The sequence below is a fragment of the Triticum urartu genome, chromosome 6 (assembly GCF_003073215.2).
Source record: "Triticum urartu cultivar G1812 chromosome 6, Tu2.1, whole genome shotgun sequence".
NCBI classification, from domain to species: Eukaryota; Viridiplantae; Streptophyta; class Magnoliopsida; order Poales; family Poaceae; genus Triticum; species Triticum urartu.
This window is the reverse complement of record NC_053027.1, coordinates 168,068,259-168,085,524: the sequence shown is the minus strand read 5'-3', so window position 1 is coordinate 168,085,524 and position 17,266 is coordinate 168,068,259.

Below are 17,266 nucleotides of genomic sequence, written 5' to 3'. Positions count from 1 at the left end.
TAACTGCCCAAACTTTTTTTTCTAGTTGAATTGCCATTATTTGTTTTTACTTTATGCTTTACAACGCAAAATTCCATGAATCATAAAATAGATTAAGGGCTTCTTTGATTCAAAGGATTCTCAAAGGAATTTTGGAGGATTCTAATCATTAGGAATTTTTCCTATCTTGGTTGTTTGATTCGTAGGATTGTAAACCATAGGAATTTTTCCATATGATTCATTTGCACTAGATTTCATAGGAAACATCCCATCCACTCAAACCTCTTTGAAAGAATTCTGCGTTTTTTCTATGCACAATCAAACACTCGTACAATCCTGTCGGATTCAAGACGACATTCCACTATAATCCCATGTTTTTCCTATTCCTGCGTTCTTAGCTTTTTATAAAAACTAATTGATTTTGAATGAGATGAACTATAAGAATTAAATGAAGGGCTACATCAGGCATATATGACTCAGAGCTTACATGCTATAGTGTGGTATTTATTCATAATTTGGTTGCAAAATCTGATGCGTGCAATGCACGTGTACCTTACTAGTACTTCGAGTATGTGCAAACACGTAAATTAGAATACCAATGGCACGCTACACAGTGTCTCTCTTACAGCTCATGAAGCCACGTGGCACATGTGGAGGTGTTGTCGCGACCTCCTTACGTGGATTGATCACAGTGACGTGCTGCTGGATCCAGAACAATGTACTCGTCCTCCCTGAGCCATACTGGCGGTACATGCACGAAGCGAAGATGTGCACGCACGCACTCATTCCCTCGCACGCACACGCGGGTACAAGGGTGGATGCAATTTTGTACCAAGATCCACCCCATGTGATAATTTGACGTGTGTAAAGTCGTTCACTTCATTGATGGTCAATTAATACAGCGCATGCAAATTGAGTGGACGTGAGGGCGAAAGAAAGACATTATTACTCCACTGCGCGCATGCGAGTAGTTAAATCGTGGGTTGCCAGTGGTACTTCCATTGGTCTCCTTCGTATTTTGTGCCAATTTTTGATAGTAACATAATATTTACGCATTTGAGCAGTGTAGTACTTGAAATTTATGTTCCGCTAAACTCATCGGGAGCCGTTTCGGGCCTCGAAACCAAAACCAGCAATTAGTCTTTACCTTGTTCCCATCACATTCGAAAGCCTGCTCGCACCTACTAGTACATACCAAACCTGAACATGTTCCCACTATGTAGGTATTAGTACTAGTGCTAGTACTTAGGTTATAAAAAGGGGAACTACCTAACCTAAAATTACTCTACCTTTCCTCCTCATAAGTGCTTCTTCTTCATCCGTCGTTGCCATGGTTGGTGAGTAGAGCTCTAGGTCGAGAACTACTCGTAACAAGGGAGCGGCAACAAAGGCTGTGGAAAAAAAGAGGGCTTGCCGCCACGCAGAGACCTCAAAAGATCTCTCACGGGCAGGCGATGGCTCGCAGGAGCGCCCTAGCCGCAGAGGCGAACATGCCGAGCCAGCGGAGCTGGAGTCGTTATGCCTCGACGGCATGCCCAATCAGCTCAATAAGCACCTCAATAAGCAGAAGGAGTTCATCCAAGGCTTGATGGAGTTACTGAAGGAGAGCCTCGACGACATGCCCACTGAGCTCCATCAGCAGGGGGAGTTGACCGCCGGCTTGGTGATGCTGCTAAAGAAGAGCATTGCCTTGGAGAAGAAGGCGACCGGCGAAATCCTGCGACTTCAGGAGGACAAGGCGAAGCTTTGCCATGAGATCGACCTGTTGAAGGAGAAGAACGCCGGCTGGAAGAAGCTGCATGAGAATAGTAGTTCCTCGAAGAAGATGCTGCAGGCCCTCATCATGGAACAGAAGGAGGAGTTGGCAAAGCTCCGCATCGAGCACCCGGCTACTGTCAAGGTACGTAATGCGGTCGTGGAAGAGATGATGAAGGCTCGCGTCGAGAAATCCTGCGTCATGGACAGAATGAAGAAGATAGCGGAGGAGACGCGCAAGGAGATGGAGGTCGTGGAGGCGATGAAGAAGCAGTTACGACTCCGCAGCGAATTAGATCATTTGGGGTGATAATCTTCCTTCTTCTTTTGCTCCCGTGTTTCATCTTTTGCTTCGGGTGTTTTGCCGCACGTGTCATGTTCTCCGCAAGGCATGAATAGAACAATGTTTTTTTAGGGAATGAATAGAACAATGCTAACAATGAGATGACTAGCAAATTAGATCATTTTTTATCGCCATATGGCACTGGGCTGCTATGTTTCGTGCTCCTCCGTTGCAGTACTACTCCAGTGGAAAACTGGAGTATACCGCACGGTTCTTTGCTCCTCCTCGATCAGGTCATCAGCGCATTTATACGAGCAGTCAAATCACAAGGCCCCGCCTTCCAGCAGTAATGAGCCGTCAAATCACAAAGGCCCTCGCCTATCGTGAAACCAACCAAGCTAGACTGCCCTGCCCTCTAGCCTTTTAAAAAATGTATACTTTTGTACAGCTGTAGTATCGATGGATTGCGCCATGGAGCAAAACTTGAAATTAAAAAAAGGTGGTACATATAGAGAGCGCTCGTCGCCAAATTATGCATATAGTACTATTAAAAAGGCTAGTCACAATAATGGTGTCCAGCACAACCCACCCCTCAAATAAAACTAAGAGGGTGCTTGGATACGTTTTAGTCCCATGACTAAAAGTAGTGGGACTAAAACATGCTAGCCTCACCCATGCTTGAATCCAAATACTAAAAAGGCTAAAATCAAGTTAATGAGCATTTATTATCCTCCAAACCCTCCAATCCATAACTCGCCTGTGTTAAAGGAGAGGAGTTAAATGAGTAGAGAGAGGACTAATCGACATTTTAGTAGGGGTACCGCTGACTAAAAGTTTTTAGTCTCAAGACTAGTTTTAGCCCCTCTTTAGTCAGGGGTTCTTGGAACTTTAGCCTCTTAAAGAGACTACTTTTAGTCAGACTAAAATAAGTCCCTTGGATCGAAGCACCCTCTAAGCATCCTGGAATTCTTTGAAAAAACTAAGCACCCTAAAATTCTTTGACAACTAAACTGCTGGCTATATGATGTTGGCCATATATATTGTATGTATATAATGTGAAGAAACGAGTGGTAGTACTATACCAACTAAAAGATGAAATGTACGAAATACTAGTATGTACGTACTGAAGAGTTAAAGTAACAAGAAGAAACATAACATAGTTCTGCTGGGGGCTCATCACAACACACCCCTCAAATTAAATTAAGCACACCTGAAATTAAACTTTGCAACTATTCCGGTAGACACTGCATTAGAACCACCATGAGCAACGACACTGCCACCTTACTCAGAGTCCTCGTCCACGTCCTCGACTTCGTCCTTGTCCCTCTTCCTCTTGGCCGATACTTCTTTGCTTGAACCGCACACTTGGCTGTTACTCTTCATCCAACCCTCGTAGATATTGAAGCAAAGGTAGCCATCCATTGCAGCATAGTGGATGTGGTCTATATCTAGTACATTCCGCTGCCATGCATGACGATGAAACGTGTATGGAGGTTTATCCAGTTTACCGTACGAAGGATGAACCATGGCTCCTGCCAGGGTCAGCATTGAAGGCTGACGAGAGGACACCAGCCGATTCTTCTAGAGGTCGAAGGTGTTGCCTACAACGAGGCCTATCTGACGCAGGACTTCTTTGTCGTTAACAAAGTCTACAGTAACGAATTTGACTAGGTTGCTCTGGAGGAAGTCCTTAAAATCCTGGCACTCAGCGTCGGCATGGCATATGTGGTAGACCAAGCATAAGTCATGCACGCAAACCTGGATCACGGCGGGCTTCTTCCTCTCTTCGTCCTTTAGATCCTTCTCTGGTCCCAGGACTGTGGTGTACTCAACATCTAGCCCAGTGACCCACTCATCATCTGAGTCTTCGAACATGTGTCTGAAGCGAGAAAGGCATCCTTTCACCATCGCGGAAGAACGGGTGTAGATGACGTCGAACTCATCGCCGGTGATGGTTCTAACCTTGTACTCACCGCCGATCATGGAGCTTTGGGATGCCATGGATTTGGGAGGAGGGTTAGCATTAGTGGAACTTCCGTAATGTGAATGGACAGGACGACTAGGAGCGAACCGCTGTAGTATTGAAGGACGTGCGGGGACGAGTAGGAGCGAACTGCCAGCGTGCAAACGACAGGGTAGTGGCTTTCCATTCTCCCATGATCACGGGGCCCCACCTGTCCAGCAGTAACTCGCTGTCAAATCACACAGCCCTACGTTTGCAGCAGCCTACTCCCTCGTCTTCTCGCATCTCTATCGAACCGACTAGGCGGAACTGCCCCGCCGCCTACCGCACAGGAAAAGCCCCGCCCTCGACTTTTAAATAGTATAAAATATACTAATTTTGTATCCATGGATTGCGCACGCGCCATGGAGCAAAGCGTCTAGAAAACGACGCTACACATGTATGGAGTATACAGCACGCCCGTCGCGTTCGCGTCGCACCCCAGACGGTTGGTCGGTCTGGCATGCTGCTCTCCGAATGGAACGCACGTCATATTGCGTTTGCACACACATGTGGGACAACAATTGAGAACCGACCATAGGCACACTCCCCGGCCCTGCAAGTCGGGTGACTTAATAGAAGAGGGAGACGAGCGATAGTACTAGAGAAGTGTTGTACTACGTTGGTGCCTGGATGATCCCTGCAAGACACGGAAGATCAATTCGTCCATGCATGTGACCAGACTCCAGCAGACACGCCTGGATTGGCTATCGTCTACATATCGTGCAGGCTGTGTTGTACATGGTTGTAGTTGTGGTGAGAAATCTAAAAAAAGGTTTCTTGTCATCTCGCAAAATTAGGTGTCATGTGCTTCGGATCACTGCGAGGATTAAACAGCGACAACTGAGTTGGGCTAGTCATTGGGGGCACATGCACGAACAGTGACTACTCGGCTGCCATCTATGTCAAGCCGGCTATGTTAATTAGGACATCTATTGACGGACCCCTTTTCTACGAGTTTATCTTTAATTTGAGCTTTGTTCCTCGTCTAGTTTGTCCGTCAGGATTCATGTTGTCTCCTTTGGGCAGTGAGGTTATGATTTCTTGTCATGTGGCATTTTTTCGTGTTATATGTTATAATCTGGCACTTCAGATCAAAATGACGACAACTACGCCTCCGGGCCACGTGCATGAAGACTTCTCGACAGTCATTGACGAGGTCAAGCCGGCTCTGGTAGACAAAAGAAAACTAGTACTACTCCACTATATAGGCAGGAGCCTCCGCGCTTGCTTGCTGGTGTTGCCCTCTTCACACTGTCTCGGCCTCTCCAGATCTAAACACGACAGCGGTGGCCACTCTCTCTCTCTCTCTCTGCTCACCGCTGTCACAAATCCAGCCGGATCCTCTCCGCCGGGGAAGGTGAGAAGGTGCAATGTTGACGCAGTCGTCCTCGGTGATGGCTCTTACCCACTGCTGGGCGCGTCCTGATCAGCCTACCTTGTCGTTCTCTCCCAAGCACCGCTGGCGAGGGAGGGCCTTCGACCCCTTCTTCCTCGCTGCCGTAGTGTGGGCAGATCCGGCCTCCCGCCGCCCACCTAGCGACATCCCGGCGACCATCAAGTATAACTTCCTTCAAAACCGGCCTTGCTCTACTTCTTGAGCTCCTGATGTCGCTGCATTTTTATCTTTTACTATTTCTTAGGGCCCCTCGTAGATAGGATCGATCGGCTGTTCGAAAACCACCTAATCTTTTTACGTTTAAGAGGTAAAACTAGTTCATGCACTCGAATCTAGTACTACTTGGTTCAAACATGGAAGAAAGCGGGTGGGGGTGGGGGAGGATTTGTTACCTGAATCTAGGACTCGGTCGAAAGAGGAAATAATGGGGGCGAAAAGTAGCAGAGACTGGCAATCCAACTGGTCTCTATGTCTAATAGGGAAATAAAGGGAAACACAGTACAAACTCAATATAAACCTGATCTATTGGTTGAAAAAGGAAAGAAAGTGGGGACTAGGGGACAATTCAACAGAGTAAGTCCAGCACTAGATTTGCTAGCCTCACACAGTATAAGGTGGCTATACCGAAAAAAATGGGACCAACACAGATATCCTGTTCTGATGTTTGTTGCCCCGAGCCACTCTTATGTAATGCCACTGGTAAAATGTAGCAGTCGCATTGTTAAAAGTAAGGACGCGTTAAACCAATGTTGTTTTCAATGTAATAACGCCTCCAGTAATATGAATCAATGGCACTTCTTTACATGTCCTGCTAAAATTTCCCATTAAGATAAGTTGGTTCTTTTCGTTAGAAATGCAACTGTCCTGGTCCACCTACTCTCCCGTGCCCAAAATAATGTCGTGTTGAACGGTTGTCATAGTTAATCCTAATTCCCACACTAATATCTAGCAATGCCAGTGCTTTAGAAATTGCTACTGTCCTTGTAGGATTGCCATTCAGATAAGGAACATGCTTCTTTTCATTTGATGCATGTTTCATCACTTGTTAGTCACCCTCCTTTCCACCTTTTTTGTGCAAACAGAGATATACATTTCACGCTCGATCTTAGTTGAACTGCACAAATGACATCCAAATTATAGTTGAGCATTCCAGGAGCTTCACAACCAACCTTGATGTTGCTCAATTTTATTGCAACTAATGAAGAAGAAGCTCTGTGGGTTTCGTTTTCTGATGGAAATGGAACCGGGGCTGGAGCCCTTTTCTTAAAAAAATTGAAGAAGAAGCTGCTAGCTCATGGGACATTGCTTCATTTTAGGTGAACTGCACCAAAAGGTCCCATGAATTGAATCATCCATGTTGGTGACTGAAAGAGCCAGCTTCAGCATCCCAGTCTAAGCACCCCCGGCCTCCATCCTTGCGACGCACGGTACACCTCGTTTGCCACCTGCTCGACCCTACAGTCACTGATAAAATGAAGTAATAATATAGTTAAAATAGAGCGAGTGTCATCTCTATCATTTCATTTCCAATGTAGATAAAGAAAGTGCTTCTCTTTGTTAATGTATGTTTCATCAACTAGTCCCATTGTTAATGTTCAAGCGCTTCTGCAAACTGGGGTGCTTAATTTTAGTTGATATGTACAAAAATAGAGATTTGAATGTCTCAAGGTGCCTCCTTGTACTACCGCTGTACACTGATGTTCATCACTAGCAGAAGGTGTATCTAGGAGACTTGGGACGATGTCCAGTATGAGGCGTACCATATGAGGCATCGCAGGGCCCATCTCGCCCTCGCAGCATGGCATACTATGATACTATCGCAATATTTTCTTCTATTTATTTTGTGTGTTTCATCAACTAGTGCCACTATAATGTAATCACGCCTTTTCATTATCTGTGCAAACAGGGTTATTCAGCTGCATTTTGGTGGAACTGCACAAATGTACGTATGGAACCGGCATATATGCAGAGTGCGAGGTGGTTTTGCAATGGAGAAGATCAGAAGAGGGAGAGGCGAGACGGTGGTTTTGGAATGGAGATGATGGAGAGGAGAGGAGGTGGTTTTGCAATGGAGAAGAGGGAGAGGAGCGTGCGGCAGTGATTTAGGATTGGACGAGAGGGCCGGCGCGCTGTGACTGGATCAAAATCAAAATCAATTTACCCTTCAATTAAGAAAGCGACCCCACATTAACTAGCCTCCCTTTTATTCTGGGTCATAATTGACCTTGATTTTCGCACATAAAATATATGTTATACGTTGCAAAAATAATATAATTTGAAAGTAAATTCAGATATGAACCAAACGATACATTTTTTTTGGTGACATGCATTCACATTTTGCTTGTCAAATACAGTACATGGTCAAACTTTGACCCAAAATACGCAAAACAACAAAAAAATACTTCCAGGACCAGCGCCGCTCTTCCGCTCTTCTCCTCTTAAACCACCGCCGCTCCTCTCCTGTTCCAATCTAAATGCAGCGCCGCTCCTCTCCTCTTCCATTTCAAAACCACCGCCCCTCCTCTCATGTTCCAGTCCAAAACCAGCGCCGCTCCTCTCCCGTTCTAATCCAAAACCAGCGCTGCTCCTCTCCTCTTCCATTCAAACACCACCACCGGCGAGTGAAGGTGCCGTGGAGAAGTAGATCGATGGAGGAGTACAACCGATACGTGAGGATCGCAGACGGCGAGCCTGTGAAGCTAGCTAGGATGTTGGAGATACAGTCTTGGTTTGACAACAAGGACCAACTAGCAGCGACGGCGACATCCATGGCCAAATATCTGCAACATAGCGAAAAGGCGGCGATGCTCCTGGAGGGAGTCGTGCCGGATTACATAGAGCTGCTCCTCTAGGCCATGGAGCAAACAGATTCACCGAATCCAATCATGAGGGAGCGGTGGTGGGAGTATCGATCCCAGATGGAGCATCCACCAGAGATTGAAGGATCGAGCATCTACAGGGTGCCATTTGTGAGGGTGTCCTGCCAGAGCGAGCCGGTGGAGTCTTCATCGACCGAACCCAACTGCAAGAGGAGAAAAGCAGTTGGCTCGACGACGCTTCCCCGCCATCGTCTCCCTCGCTGTTCACATTGTCTCACGGGGCGGCTGTCTGCCGCCGAGGAATAGGAGGGGACTACCCCCCCTCCCCAGCCCAATAGTCGTGCAGGTTGTGAATTGTCAGGAGGAGCTTAGGGTTGTCAGTATTTGCAGGTTGTGAATTGTGTTTTGTGTTGTGTATTTTGAGAGTACTTTCAGATATGAATGTCTTTTGAATTTCAGATTTGAAGTATTGAGCATATGAAGTATTTTATGAATTCTAGAGATCTATTTTTAGCACTTAAAAAATGCAGTTTCATAGGAGTATAAAAGTGCAGACAATGTGATTCTCAGAGAAGAAATTGCAAGTTTCAGTTTCAGATAAGAAATTGCAAGTTCAGTTTCACATAAGAAACTGCAACTTTCAGAGGCAGAGCATTTATATTAACACGGCCTTTTCAAACAGGGTTAAAATCATGTTGGAAGTTTTATTCATGGTCGAAAATGGATCTACCAGCCAGTTAACATCATGCTGATCAACATTCATGCATAGCACATCTTCATATGATGCACAGTCAAAATGCCGACACAATGTCGAGTGTGCGAAACACAGAGAAAACGAGGGACGAAGTTTTGGCAAGTGTTGGACGTGGTTTTGGGCTGCCCCGTCTAGGCTTTCATTTTTAACATGCGCAGCCCATGACCTTGGATGGGAGGTCCATAGGCATGTTTGTATTTTCTTAGGGCCGTCATGTATCGACCGGCCTATGGACCTCCCATCCGAGGTTTTATTTTTGGCAGTCCAATTTATGTATTTTTTTAAGAAAACGCAGAGGTCTGTTCTATTTTTCTATATAAGAATAGGAATGCTAGGTCCAACTTATGTTTCCCTTCTAACTAATATTATATATATTTAAATTATTTTATATGTTATTATATATTATTTTTATTGTCATCATATATTTAACACATACTTACATATGTAAGAAAACAATATCCCACATCTTATTAACTTATAAAAATAATTTCTTAACAAATAAAATCCTGGATTGTTTTGGCACGAAAATCCTAGTGATTGTGTACAAAAGCTTGGTAAGATTTAAGGACGAATGTAATAATATCACTTATTATTTAAATATATTTATAACAAAATGCTCAGCCCCTTTTTATTTTTTGATAACATTGCTGGTCCAACCCAACATTATAATTAGAATCAACCCAGCAAAATCGTGTATTTCGAGAAAGTGCAAATTACCTGTAATTTTTTAGGAAATAAAATAAATGGGCCGCATGGACGCTACAATATTTGTTCACCCAACCCAGCTAATGGCTGTAATTCAAAAAAATATCAAATTGACTATAAATTCTACCGCGCAAAAAAAAAGACTATAAATTCTGAAAAATGGGTTTAATACGTGCCACATTTTTGGAGGTTGAAATGTGGGCCAATAGGTCAAAGCCAACGCAAGTCGTTGTCAATTTAGTCAACAAATGATTCTGACATGTTAGCCATTGGATTTACATCCAACGACCGGCATCCATCTTCAATCTCTCGTCTTCTTCCTCCAGGGCCGCCGGGACCACCTCCCGCCTCCCTATGCATAGAAAGTGGGTTAGACTTAAATGTGCTAGTCATATTCTTTATGATGCTCTCTTTATGTTTCGATTCTTATCTTTTATGTGAGCATCATTGAAATCATTATGCCTAGCTAGGGGCGTTAAACGATAGCGCTTGTTGGGAGGCAACCCAATTTTATTTTTATTCCTTGCTTTTTGCTCCTGTTTAGTAATAAATAATTCATATAGCCTCTGTTTATATGTGGTTTTATGTCTTTAATTAGTGTTTGTGCCAAGTAGAACCTTTGGGAAGACTTGGGGAAAGTCTTGTTGATCATGCTGTAAAAAACAGAAACTTTAGCGCTCACGAGAACTTCTGCCATTTTTTATTGGAGAGTGATATTTAGTTAATTATTTTTGCAGATGATTAATAGATAAATTCCTCATGTCCATAAATTTATTTTAGAATTTCTGGGGTTCCAGAAGTTTGCGTTAGTTACAGATTACTACAGACTGTTCTGTTTTTGACAGATTCTGTTTTTCGTGTGTTGTTTGCTTATTTTGATGAATCAATGGCTAGTAAAATAGTTTATAAACCATAGAGAAGTTGGAATACAGTAGGTTTAACACCAATATAAATAAATAATGAGTTCATTACAGTACCTTGAAGTGGTGTTTTGTTTTCTTTCGCTAACGGAGCTTACGAGTTTTCTGTTAAGTTTTGTGTTGTGAAGTTTTCAAGTTTTGGGTAAAGGTTCGATGGACTATGGAATAAGGAGTGGCAAGAGCCTAAGATTGGGGATGCCCAAGGCACCCCAAGGTAATATTCAAGGATGACCAAGAGCCTAAGCTTGGGGATGCCCCAGAAGGCATCCCCTCTTTCATCTTCGTTCATCGATAACTTTACTTGGAGCTATATTTTTATTCGCCACATGATATGTGTTTTGCTTGGAGCGTCATTTTATTTTATTTTGCTTGCTGTTTTAATAAAATACCAAGATCTGAAATTATTAGATGTTAGAGAATCTTCACATAGTTGCATAATTATTCGACTACTCATTGATCTTCACTTATATCTTTCGGACTAGTTTGTTGTTTGCTCTAGTACTTCATTTATATCTTTTAGAGCATGGTGGTAGTTTTATTTTGAAGAAATAGATGAACTCTCATGATTCACTTAGATTATTTTGAGAGGCTTAAATAGCATGGTAATTTTCTTAAATAATCCTAATATGCTAGGTATTCAAGATTAGTAAAAACTTTCTTATGAGTGTTTTGAATACTAAGAGAATTTTGATGCTTGATGATTGTTTTGAGATATGGAGGTAATAATATCAAAGTCGTGCTAGTTGAGTAGTTGTGAATTTGAGAAGTGCTTGTGTTGAAGTTTGCAAGTCCCGTAGCATGCATGTATGGTAAACGTTGTGTAACAAATTTGAAACATGAGGTGTTATTTGATTGTCTTCCTTATGAGTGGCGGTCGGGGACGAGCGATGGCCAATCTATCCCCCTAGGAGCATGCGCGTAGTGCCGAGATTTTTGATGACTTGTAGATTTTTGCAATAAGTATGTGAGTTATTTATGACTAATGTTGAGTTCATGGATTATACGCACTCTCACCCTTCCATCATTGCTAGCCTCTTCGGTACCATGCATTGCCCTTTCTCACATTGAGAGTTGGTGCAAACTTCGCCGGTGCATCCAAACCCTGTGATACGATACACTCTGTCACACATAAACCTCCTTATATCTTCCTCAAAACAGCCACCATACCTACCTATTATGGCATTTCCATAGCCATTCCGAGATATATTGCCATGCAACTTTCCACCATTCCGTTTATCATGACACATTCATCATTGTCATATTGCTTAGCATGATCATGTAGTTGACATAGTATTTGTGGCAAAGCCACCGTTCATAATTCTTTCATACATGTCACTCTTGGTTCATTGCATATCCCGGTACACCGCCGGAGGCATTCATATAGAGTCATCTTTTGATCTAGCATCGAGTTGTAATCATTGAGTTGTAAATAAATAGAAGTGTGATGATCATCATTTTCTAGAGCATTGTCCCAAGTGAGGAATAAAAAAATAATAAAAAATAGAAAGGCCATAAAAAAGAGAAGGCCCAAAAAAATGAGAGAAAAAGAAAGAAGGGACAATGCTACTATCCTTTGCCACACTTGTGCTTCAAAGTAGCACCATAATCCTCATGATAGAGAGTCTCTTGTTTTGTCACTTTCATATACTAGTGGGAATTTTCATTATAGAACTTGGCTTGTATATTCCAACAATGGGCCTCCTCAAGTGCCCTAGGTCTTCGTGAGCAAGCAAGTTGGATGCACACCCACTTAGTTTCTTTTGTTGAGCTTTCATACATTTATAGCTCTAGTGCATCCGTTGCATGGCAATCCCTACTCCTCGCATTAACATGAATCGATGGGCATCCCCATAGCTCATTGATTAGCCTCGTTGATGTGAGACTTTCTCCTTTTTTGTCTTCTCCACATAACCCCTATCATCATATTCTATTCCACCCATAGTTCTATATCCATGGCTCGTGCTCATGTATTGCGTGAAAGTTTATAGGTTTGAGATTACTAAAGTATGAAACAATTTCTTGGCTTCTCATCGGGGTTGTGCATGATGAGAGCATTCTTGTGTGACGAAAATGGAGCATGACCAAACTATATGATTTTGTAGGGATGAACTTTCTTTGGCCATGTTATTTTGAGAAGACATGATTGCTTACTTAGTATGCTTGAAGTATTATTGTTTTCATGTCAATATTAAACTTTTGTCTTGAATCTTATGGATCTGAATATTCATGCCACAATTAAGAATATTTACATTGAAATTATGCCAAGTAGCACTCCGCATCAAAAATTCTGTTTTTATCATTTACCTAATCGAGGACGAGCAGGAATTAAGCTTGGGGATGCTAATACGTCTCCAACGTATCTATAATTTTTGATTGCTCCATGCTATATTATCTTATGTTTTGGATGTTTATGGGCTTTATTATACACTTTTATATTATTTTTGGGACTAACCTATTAACCCAGAGCCGAGTGCCAGTTTCTGTTTTTTTCTTTGTTTTAGAGTATCACAAAAAAGGAAAATCAAACGGAGTCCAATTGACCTGAAACTTCACGGAACTTATTTTTGGAAGGAAAGCAACCCAGGAGACTTGGAGTCCACGTCAAGGAAGCTTCGAGGAAGCCACGAGGTAGGGGGCGCACCCACCCCCCCTGGGCACGCCCTCCACCCTCGTGGGCCCCTCATGGCTCCCCTGACATACTTCTTCCTCCTATATATCTCCATATAACCTAAAACGATCGGGGAGCACAATAGATTGGGAGTTCCGTCGCCAGAAGCCTCTGTAGCCACCGAAAGCCAATCTAGACCCGTTCTGGCAACCTGCCAGAGGGGAAATCCCTCTCCGGTGGCTATCTTCATTATTTCGATGCTCTCCATGATGAGGAGGGAGTAGTTCTCCCTCGGGGCTGAGGGTATGTACTAGTAGCTATGTGTTTGATCTCTCTCTCTCTCGTGTTCTTGATTTGGCACGATCTTGATGTATTGCGAGCTTTGCTATTATAGTTGGATCTTATGTTTCTCCTCCCCCTCTACTCTCTTGTAATGGATTGTGTTTCCCCCTTTGAAGTTATCTTATCAGATTGAGTCTTTAAAGATTTGAGAACACTTGATGTATGTCTTGTCGTGCGTATCTGTGGTGACAATGGGATATCACGTTATTCACTTGATGTATGTTTTGGTTATCAGCCTGAGGGTTCCGCCCATGAACCTATGCATAGGGTTTGGCACACGTTTTTGTCGTGATTCTCCGGTAGAAACTTTGGGGCACTCTTTGAGGTTCTATGTGTTGGTTGAATAGACGATCTGAGATTGTGTGATGCATATAGTATAATCATACCCACGGATACTTGAGGTGACATTGGAGTATCTAGGTGACATTAGGGTTTTGGTTGATTTGTGTCTTAAGGTGTTATTCTAGTACGAACTCTAGGGCTTTTTGTGACACTTATAGGAATAGCCCAACGGATTGATTGGAAAGAATAACTTTGAGGTGGTTTCGTACCCTCCCATAATCTCTTCGTTTGTTCTCCGCTATTAGTGACTTTGGAGTGACTCTTTGTTGCATGTTGAGGGATAGTTATGTGATCCAATTATGTTATTATTGTTGAAGGAACTTGCACTAGCGAAAGTATGAACCCTATGCCTTGTTTCAACGCATTGGAATACCGTTTACGCTCACTTTTATCATTAGTTACCTTGCTTTTTATAATTTCAGATTACAAATACCTTTATCTACTATCCATATTGCACTTGTATCACCATCTCTTCCCCGAACTAGTGCACCTATACAATTTACCATTGTATTGGGTGTGTTGGGGACACAAGAGACTCTTTGTTATTTGGTTGCAGGGTTGCTTGAGAGAGACCATCTTCATCCTCCGCCTCCTATGGATTGATAAACCTTAGGTCATCCACTTGAGGGAAATTTGCTACTTTCCTACAAACCTCTGCACTTGGAGGCCCAACAACGTCTACAAGGAGAAGGTTGTGTAGTAGACATCAGTCTCCGCTTCCCCACGCTGCCTCGGCAATTGCTCAACTTGACAATTCCTGCGACATGCAAAGAAAACCATCATTACCTGTGATCGTGGGAGGTGCTGGTTGGCCTTCTGTGGGGAACCCGACTCATAAGTCATGATCACCGAATGCACGTGTACAGTGATCCCAGAGATCAATGCTCACTGAACACACAGAAGCTGAATAACAAGAGTCTTACATCCATACATATCGTCTTACACAAATTATGACCATTATGGTCAAGTCTTACATAGATAAAGCCACAAGGGTTGAATACCAAATAAACTTTAGCAGCGGAAATCTTCGTCGGTAAGTAGAACCCATGCCATCTGCCTTAACCCTACAGGAATTCTGACTGGGAAACGTCCTAGCTCGCATGTTCGTCTCCAAAGAACTCTTCTTCAAACTCATGTTCTTCCATGCCTGGCCAATTAAATAACTAGTGGCAAGCCAATGAGTACTTTGAATGTACTCGCAAGCAACCCATGTTTTGCCTCAAGATACAACAATGCATGACATAGGTAAATTTTTGCAGAAAGCTAATTTTGTTGTGTTATGACATGTTCAACAACTGGTAAAACATGCATCATATGAATTCCAGTAACCTTAGGAACTGGTTACAGATATCAACATAAAGGTAGTGGGCTCCAACCCAACTCATCCATGTCAAGTCCTTTGACTTGACCCAAGTAGTTCTTCCCACACACTGGTTTGTAAACAAGTGGACGTAGCCCAAGAGCGGTTACCCAGCTGTCCTTGACCGTGGACATGGCTATTCGAATAGTTTTACACTCTGTAGAGGTTGCACACTTTACCCACAAGATCCGGGGAACTTCCGTGTCATCCACGACCCGCGGTACGTCAAGTACCCGGGGTAAGCACCGGATCATTACCTTTCCCTAGACGACACTAACATAGAGTCCACTCGATTTGTAGCAACCCTCGTGCCCAACATTTCTCATCTTAAAAATTTGGAGCCACGCTCCCATATTCATCTCATACCACAAGCACGGGGTACCAACAGTGTGTCCGGTGCCCTGTAAAAACAGTCATGGCCACCCTACCCGGCATGACCCTGTCCCGAGAGAATGCAACAACAACTCTCTCGTCACTAGTAAAGCGGGCTCCAAGCTAGTACGGCCTAGGTAATCAATAATGCCCTTTCCCATATAAGGGTAGAGTGGTTGTGCATGTAAGGTTGGAATAACGGTCGCAACTTAAACCAATCTATTTGGAAACAACACACACACTTGCCTCGGTACACCACTTCGTCATCAAGTGGTTACCCAACTCATTATCTCCCTCAGGCATAAGTGTCACCCGACAGGGTTTTCGAAAAGTTTTTGAAAACAATCTTGCTTCCATCACCATGCATATACCGAACCCATTTGCGTAGTAGCTACTTAGCATGCATAACTACACCCACTCGCATAACCCTCATAGAAAGGTAGGGTCATGCATCATGCAAGTGTCAACGAGAAAAACAGCGGAGGCAAACCACCTCAAGTGGTCACCACATTATCATGACTTCGATGCAAGCGATAAAAGTGCCATATGACTTGCATAAAAAGGGTTTCTTAGACATGGTCAAATGGCTGCTTGCCTTGGTCTTCAAAGTCTTCAAGTCTTATGGTCCTTCTCCAAGTACTCCATCTACTTCGTCAACTAACGTCGGAAACAATCATAATGAGCAACACAACAAGGCAAAAATAAAACTGCTCTAAAATGTGAGTTGGACTTTCCTAGGATACCTTTGGTCATATGAAAAATAACGAAAATGGTTTTATTGGGAGGGGATCAATGGATACTTATGAGCATTTCAATATGTCGGATTCAAAGGGTTTATGGATCTGCAAGAAGTGCACAGAAACATTATTTTGAAAAATGAGCAGAGGCACCCATTTAATAAGGAATGATTTTATAAGAATATAGGAGTTGGTTTCACTTGATTTGGAGTTTAAATGATTTCCCTATGAATTTACAAATTTAGCAATATATGGAGAAATGGGCCAATATTTCATGTGGCACAGAAAGTATTGGGAAACATGTTCAACAACTAAGTTTCTAACTTACAAGTATATAGGAATTTGAATCATGACATTTGGATCAAAAATGGGCTCTCTGTGATTTTCTAAAGTTTATCACAGAAATGGAAAAGGGGGATGTCACAAATATTTCTGTAGGAAATGTTTCTGGAAAAATGTGCTAATTGCACCATCTGATAGATCATGATTTATGGAGTCACTAGAAATTTGAATCACCTAATTTGGACTTGAAATGAATTGATTATGGATTTTACAACATTTCTGGAAAAGAAAAGGAAGAAAAGGAATCAACCTTATAAAGCGCACTGTGCGAAGCCCAGCTAAACAGTGCCTACTAGGCTCAGCCCAGTGGCTCAGCTGCGTGAGGGAGGTGGTGATGCCGAAGATGCATTACGGGAGTACGCCACCCAGTGGGGCAAGCGGAGTGAGGGGAAGCCGTGTCCACTTAACCCGACTGGTGGGCCGGCTCGGTCGCCTCTGCCGCTGACAGGCGGGCCCCCTGCCAGCTCGCGGGTGGTCGTCTCCTACCTCGCGCCTGAGGCAGAGGAGCGACAGGGGAGGCGAGGCCGAACATGCGCCGGCCTTGATC